We start from the raw sequence: 8,491 nt of genomic DNA, 5'->3' as shown, positions 1-8,491 counted from the left end.
ACACTACACAGCGCTATTTTTGCTTTCCTTATGTGTATTTGTATTCACCTACTTTTCTACAATTTTTTAAAATACTTACATCATTTTTGATAGTTTGGGAAAATTCTTTCCAGAAAAATAGAAAGGAAAAATATTCATATTTCGTTTCTGTCCCCTGAAGATAACTGCTTACCGTTATTTTGGATTTCCTTCCACCATATTTTTCTGCGTATAAGGTTTTGTTGTTGCTACCGTTGTAATCATCCTGTAATTTCAATTTTGTGTCTGGTTACCCTCTTGGTGATTACCAGCTCTCCCTAAATAGAATTTTAATAACCGTAAGATATTTCATCATGTGTCTGGAATCAGTTAACTTAATCATTTTCTATATTTGGACATTAGGTAGTTTCCAATGTTCACTGGGGGTTTATCACGTAGTGATGGAAAATTTTCTGTAAAAACTTATTTCACATTTCTGATAACATCATGCGGAAACAATCTTGGAGGAAGAGATATTGAGACAAAGGTTGGGACATGTTTTAGGTTCTTGGTTGCCAATGAGCTTTCCAAGATAGTTGTAACTCTATGATCTCGTAGATATCTGTAAGACTTGTTTCAAATGCTTAGCGTGTGCACAAATGCACTTGCACAAACACACACGTGCAGACACATTTAGCATTTGCCGTGAGTCACTCCTAGGACTAAGAAGAGTGGGTCTTTGTAACTAGGGAAACTACCCTTCAAAAACTCACCACCCCCAGCTCCGTGTTAGAAAAATCTAAGGAGGAGGCTTAAACAGGAGCATATCGGCAGTGAAGGTGGCTTTTATCTTTCAGATCCTGGCTTGGACACTAGATTTTAGCTTTAACCCCCTCTTCTTACATAAGGTACTTCCCTTTTAAGTAAGGTATGGTTCCTGAGTCTAAAGCCATCTCTCTTCCCTCTCTGCACAGTGCGATTACCCTGGGCAATTTCCTTGGGGATTACTTGCCCATTTCCCTCCTAAGGCTTTTTGCCCAGCCAAGCTCTCCACTGAGCCTTGGGTGAGTACCTTCCCGAGGGCAATTAGCTCCTAAAACACCTTTCACCATGTATGAAAATGAATTGGGATGTGAAATAAACATTAAAAGCTCTCCGACTGGGCACAGTGGCTCATGCCTGTAATCCCAGCACTTCGGGAGGTCAAGGTGGGCAGATTACTTGAGCTCAGGAGTTTGAGACCAGCCTGTGCAATATAGTGAAACCGCATATCTACCCAAAATACAAAAAAATCAGCCGATCATGGTGGTGTGTGACTGTGGTCTCAGCTACGCAGGAGGCTGAGGTGGGAGGATCACCTGAGCCCAGGAGGTTGAGGTTGCAGTAAGCAGTGATCACTCCACTGCACTCCAGCCTGGGCAACAGAGTGAGACCCTGCCTCAAAAAAGAAAACAAACAAAAAAAAGCTCCCATGTTTAAAAAAAATGTGAAAAATAATACACATCCAGAAAAGTACGTATAATACAAAAGAACAGCTTAATGAATTATTTTAAAATGGGTTGGGTGCAGTGGCTCAAGCCTGTCATCCTAGCACTTTGGGAAGCTGAGCATGCAGATAGCTTGAGCTCAGGAGTTCGAGACTGACCTAGGCAACATGGTGAAACCCTGTCTCTACCAAAAATACAAAAATTCGCCTGGTGTGGTGGCAAGCACCTGTGGTCCCAGCTATTTGGGAGGCTGAGGTGGGAGCCTGGGAATTTGAGGCTGCAGTGAACTATGATTGCATCATCCAGCCTGGGTGACAGAGCAAGGTCCTGTCTCAAAAAAAAAAAAAAAAGAAAAAAAGAAAAAAGAAAATGAACATCCATGTAATGTAACCACCACCCAAGTCAAGAAAGAAAAAGTGGTCTGTTCTCCAGAAGCCTATGTTCTCCTTGTAATTACAACCCTCTGCATCCTGCTAAAGGTAACAATGGTCCTGGCTTTACGGTCATCACTTCATTAATTTTCTTTATGTTTCTGTTATCTAGGGGTGTATCCCTAAAAACTAGTTTTATCTGGCTTTGAGTTTTCTATAAGTTGAATTAAAGGTATATATACTATTGTATCTGACTTCTTTAGCTTAAAATGCATTTTTAAAAATTCTTTCATTGTGTTGTAGAACATTTTCATTGCTGAGTATTATTCCATTGTGTGAATATGCTACAATGTACATAATCATTCTACCAGGGGTCTGCACGCTATGGCCCATGGGCCAAATCCAACCCAATGTCTATGTGTGCTTTTTTTGTGAATAAAGTTTAATTAGAACACAAGTATACCCATTCTTTCATATGTCCTCTAGGGCTGCTTTCACTCTACAATGGCAGAATTGAATCATTGTGGCAGCAACTGTAGGACCCGCAAAGCCAAAATAGTTAGCGTTTGGCCTTTGGCAGAAAAAGTTCGCTAACCACTGCATGCTACAGTTGATGGACAGTTGGGCTGTTGTTTTCTGGTTTGGGGTTATAACAGACAATTCTTCTTTGCACCTATCCATATCTTTCTCTTGTGTCATTGCTCAAGATTTCCTGGGATGTGTACCTAAGAATGGTTTGCAGGCCCACAGTGGCTGCACTAATTTATACCCCCCAGCTGTGTATGCCAGCTCCTGCCGTTCTACATCTTCCCAACACCTTGTGAAAAGAAAAGAAAATTTCAGGACCTTCCAAATTTATTATTCCCAGGGGAAAAGTTAAGCCCTGGAAACTGCGTCACGTAACACAGCTGTTCTTCCTCTTTGGTACGTGACTGCTATTTCCTGACCTTTGGGTTGAGATGTTATACCTTAACCAGATTCACTAAGCTTTACTCAAACCTAGACTAAATGACATCGGAGACAGAGACTTTGGTGATTGTTATCTCTTTACAAGTGAATGTTAAGGAACTCCCTTAGAGCGTAATCAATCGGTGGCCAACCAAATCTCGTATCAATATGTTAGCCTTTGTATGGAAAATGTTCTAATTCTAGTCAGCACCTCTGTTTTTGCCTATATAAGCCATCCTCACCTTTACCCATGCCAGGGAGCTCTGATCACTATTCTTTGGGGTCTGTGTTTCCTGGCACCACCACTCTCACACTTTGTGCCTGAATAGACACTTAACTTGATCCTGAGCCTTTTCATTATTTTAGGTTGATAACCTGTATGGTCTGACTTTTAAATTTTTGTCAACCCGATGGGCATGAAATAGTATCTTGCTTTAATTTGTACCTCCCTGATAATTAATGAAGTCAAGTGCTTCTTTCTTTCCTCTCTCTCTCTTTCTCTCTTTCTTTCTTTTTTGAGACAGGGTCTCGCTCTGTCGCCCAGGCTGGAGTGCAGTGCTGTGATCTCAGCTCACTGCAACCTCTGCCTCCCAGGCTCAAGTGATCCTCCCGCCTCGGCCTCCTGAGTAGCTGGAACTAAAATCGCACACCACCATGCCTGGCTAATTTTGTATCTTTTGGGTAGAGACAGGGTTTCTCCATGTTGCCCAGGCTGGTCTTGAGTTCCTGGGCTCAAGTGATCCTCCCGCCTCGGCCTCCTGAGTAGCTGGAACTACAATCGCACACCACCATGCCTGGCTAATTTTGTATGTTTTGGGTAGAGACAGGGTTTCTCCATGTTGCCCAGGCTGGTCTTGAGTTCCTGGGCTCAAGGGATCCACCCACCTCAGCCTCCCAAAGGGTTGGGATTACAGGCATGAACCACCGCGCCCGGCCGTCAAGTGCTTTTCCATTTGTGTTTTTGGCTCTTGATGTTTCCTCTTCTGTGAGTTTCTTGTTCATTTTGCCCATTTTTCACTTGGCTGTTTGTCTTTTTATCCTTGATTTATGGGAATTCTTTGGAACACTCTGTTTATCAGTCTGTGGTCTGTTACATGTATTGCAAATATCCCTGCCTTTGACTGATGATTTACCTTGGTGGTTGGACATTTTTACTCATAAGTTTAACATTTTCAATTTTAATCAAATCAATTCCGTTCTCTTGTGGTTTGTGCTGCTTTTTATAACTTTTCCCAAAAATATATTCCTATCTTAACATTAGAATTATTTTTTCTATAATTTCTTCTAAATCTTTTCCTGCTGGATGCATTGTATATAGCACCTTAGTCCTTTAGATAGTTCTGTGAACCTTAGGTTCCCAGTTTAGATGAGGCAAGAAGTCCTGAGAGGTCAGTGGCTTGTCCGAGGTGGCACAGCTGCTAAATGCCAAAATGGAGTCACATCAAGGGCTGCCTGCCACACTCCAGAGCACCGGTTCTGGAATCCTCCTCGGGCTACGAGTTTACTTCCTTTTCAACAGACCACAGACAGATGCACTTGGTTCAACTCCATTTTCCGGCAGACCAAAGCTGAAGCTCCCAGAGGGGAAGTGAGCTCCTGCGACCTGCCCAGGATCACCTGACTAGCGAAAAGCACCCACATCTCCTCCCACCTGCACCTTCATGGGGCAGGCGGTGGCCAAGCTGGAAATCACTGGTGCCCCAGTGACCCAACTTCCTCTGGGTTCTCAGGACATCATGCCTGGATATCGGTCAGGCCAACTTCCTACCCCGCGGGGCTGTTTTTTAGGTCCTGGCCAGATGCAGCCTGGCCTCCAGGCTCCCCGGACTCAAATGCAGACAACGTGCTCGCTGTTGGGTGGAAGTCTATATAAAGGTCCTCCTTCCCTGCACCCCTGAAATTCCAGCCCTGCCTCCCAGTCTGCCTGTTCCAGGCAGAAAAGCTCACAGCAAGGTGTTTGACATGCTTCCAGGAAGCACTTCACTGGTCTTCACCACTTCTCTAGGAGGATCCACTTTTGGGTGGCCATCAGGCACTCAAACCCTGAAGACTGTGGACTCCAGGCCTGGCTCTCAGTAGCTCTGCTGGGACACAAAAATGAATCAGATGTGTTTCTTGCCATGGACACCTCTCTTCTGGGGTTGTGATTTGCTGTGCAGCACCAAGTCCACAAGCAGCGGGGCCCCCTTAAGGGGTTGCCTTTGAGAGTGGGACATAAATCCAAAATCTCCAGGAGTCAAATATTCTCCTCAAACCACAAAAATGTCCCTCCTACTTGGCTATTTCACCCCATCCGGAAAGAAGCTACCATTTGGCCTTTACATGCATCAGCTCATCCTATTCCCACAAATGGTCCCATGATGTCCTACTCTACAGATTGGGAGGCAGAGGCCCTGGGGGTCTGGGAGGCAACTTGACAACAAGGACACATCTCTGCTAAGTGGCAGATACACAGTGATATTTTTATTCATTTGACACACATTTATTGAGATTGTGATCTGAGACACTCCCTTATCAACCAAGATGGATCCTAAGGTTAAGAAAACAGAAGTTACCTACAGGTTGGGTTGAGGGTTTGGAGCAACTGGCATGGCAGCTCCCTGAATTCCAACAGCTATAAGAAAACCACGCTCTTGCCAAACACCCTAACAATAGGAGCTATCAGGAAAATGATCCCTGATAGCTCCTATTTCAGGAGCTATCCTATCAACTGTTGATATTCCTATCAACTCCTGATAGAGGAGTTGACCCCTCTCAACTCCGACTTACACCCAGACCACTATAACTGATCGGACAGTGGACCTGCCTCACATTCTTTCCTGAAAAGCAACTGCAGAGCTTAAGCCAGTTTCAGCAGCTTACAGAGACTGCACACAGATTGTCTTTGTGGCCTACAGTTCACATTTTATTGTAAAGAGCCAAATTCCACCTCTTTTTTTTTTTTTCCAAGATGGGGTTTTGCTTTTTTTGCCCAGGCTGAGTACAATGGTGTGATCTCAGCTCACCGCAACCTCTGCCACCTGGGTTCAAGCGATTCTCCTGCCTCGGCCTCCCAAGTAGCTGGGATTACAGGCATGAGCCACCATGCCCAGCTAATTTTGCATTTTTTGTAGAGACTGGGTTTCTCCATGTTGGTCAGGCTGGTCTCGAACTCCTGACCTCAGGAGATCTGCCCGCCTCAGCCTCCCAAAGTGCTGGGATTACAGGCGTGAGCCACCGCGCCCAGCCTAATTCCACCTCATTTTAATGCTAAAACCCACTCCAAAGTGAACATGGGATGCATGTCACATATATTTTTACCCATTGTACGTGCGCTCGGCTTTCCTCATAAATATGTATAGCTTTCCCCCAAACCTGATGAATATGTATGACTTTATTGTGTAATATGGACCCTGTGAGGCATAAAACCAACCTGCCCTTTCCCTCTTCAAAGAGCGAGCACCTTCAGTCCACTCCAGTAAAGCTGTTGGTGTTCTTTTGGACAAAACCCCAGTACATGCCAAGCACTATGCCAGATCCTGGTTCTCGGGAGCTTACATTCTAGAAGTGGAGAGAGGCAAGTAACAGTTAAACATACAAGTGAACAAGGTGAGCGCAGGCTGTGAAAGTGAAGGAGGAAGACGGGGCGAAGCGCTGGGGGAAGCAAAGAAGCTGCTTCAGAGAGCCGGGATGGGGGTGGCCTCTCAGAGGAGGTGACATTGCCGCTGAGATCTCAACAAGAAGGGGCCACCCACGCAAGACCAAGGAGAAGCCCCTGGTGTCTGTGGGACAACAATTAGGGGGATGTGGGATGAGGGTGTCGGGGGAGGTCAAGAAAGGCAGGGGACAAATTGCACGGGCTGTCTATGCCACGGAAGATTGAATTTGAGTCCAAGTGCTGGAGTGCTTTACCTAAGGGAGGGACGTGAAGTGATTTACATTTCAAAAGGAGCACTGTGGGTGCTGTGGGGGGCAGGAGAGGGAGCAGCGGGCCCAGCTGATGGCTGTGGCTTCAATTCAAGGCTGGTGGCTTGGACGAGAGTAGGGAGTGAAGTACTGGCAGGGAGGAAGGGAGGGAGCCTCTGCAGCTCCCAGGGTTCTTTCTTTTAAAATAGATACACAAATTACATCCCATAAAATTCACCTTTTCTAAGTGTACAGTTCAATTACAGCCCATAAAATTCACCCTTCCTAAGTTTACAATTGAGTACAATTCAGTGTGCAATTACATCCTATAAAATTCACCCTTTCTAAAAGGACAATTAGTGGTGCAACCATCACTAATTCCAGAAACTTTTCATCATCCCCGTACCAATTAGCAGTCCCGCCCCATTCCCTCCTTTCCCTATGCCCTACTAACCACTAATCTCTATGGATTGTTCTTTTATGGAAGTTTCATCATATGAAATCATATAATAGATGGCCTTTTGTGTCTGGCTTCTTTCACTTAGCACAGTGTTTTCAACTCGTGCATGTCGTAGCATAAATAAAAACTTCATTTCTTTTTATCGCCAAATAATATCCCATTGTATGGATATGCCATTTTGTTGATCCGTTCACCAGTTCATGTGCATTTGGGTTGTTTCCACTTCTTGGTGGAAGTGGAATTCCAGTATTATGAATCATGCTGCTCTGAACCTTTGGGCTCAAGTTTCCACATGGACGTGTGCTTTCAGTCCTGCTGGGCATAGTCCGAGAAGTGAATTGCTGGGGCATGTGATAACTCTATAATTAACTTTGTGAGAAACTGCCAGACTGTTTTCCAAATCAGCTGCACCATTTTAAATTCCCACCAGCAGTGTATGAGGGTTCCAAGTTTCCACATCCTTGCCAACATTCGTCATTGTTCATCTTTTTTGTTCTAACCATCCTAGTGGGTGTGAAGTGGTATCTCATTGTGATTTTGGTTTTGATTTCTCTAATGACTAAAGATGCTGAGCATTGTCTCATGTATTTAATGGCCATTTGCATATCATCTTAGGAGAAATGTCTATTTAAGTTCTTTGCCCAGTTTTTAATTAGGTTATTTGTCCTTTTATTATTGAGTTGCAAGAGTTCTTTATATATTCTAGATACAAGTCCCTTATCAGATATTTGATTGGCAAACATTTTCTCCCATTCTGTGGGTTGGTTTTTTTTTTTTTTTTTTCACATTCTTGATAGTGCTCTTTGGCGCACAAATGTTTATAATTTTGATGAAGTCCAACTTAACTTTTTTTGGTCATTGTTGCATGTGCCTTTGGTGTAACATGTAAGGAATCATTGCCTTGTCCAAGTTCACAAAGATTTGCCCTGATGTTTTCTTCTTAGCGTTTCATGGTTTTAATACTTACGTTTAGGTCTTTGATCCATTTTCAGCTAATTTTTGAATATGGTATGCCCAACTTCATTCTTTTCCATGTGAATATCTAGTTATCCCAGCACAATTTGTTAAAAAGACTGTTCCTTCTTCATCTCCCAGGGTTCTTGAGAGAACCTCATGGGAAACAAGAGGGAAAGTAATGCCCAGAGGAAGGTTTCCCCATGATGGCCCATCTCACGAAGCTCCACCCAGGCCTGGGCCTCTGTGTCCTCCTCAATTTCTGGTGAGAGCACTGCTGACCAGAGAAATGGGCTCAGAATTCAATAGGAAGCTCCTTGCTGCCTCAGGGACCCTAGAATGGTGTCCCCAGAGAGTGGGACAGGGAGATCTGCTGCATCCAACGGCCTCACTTTACTGTGGAAGCATTGGCAGCTTGGAGAGAGGTG

The sequence above is a fragment of the Pan paniscus genome, chromosome 4 (assembly GCF_029289425.2).
Source record: "Pan paniscus chromosome 4, NHGRI_mPanPan1-v2.0_pri, whole genome shotgun sequence".
Lineage (NCBI taxonomy): Eukaryota > Metazoa > Chordata > Mammalia > Primates > Hominidae > Pan > Pan paniscus.
This window is presented reverse-complemented; position numbering follows the sequence as displayed.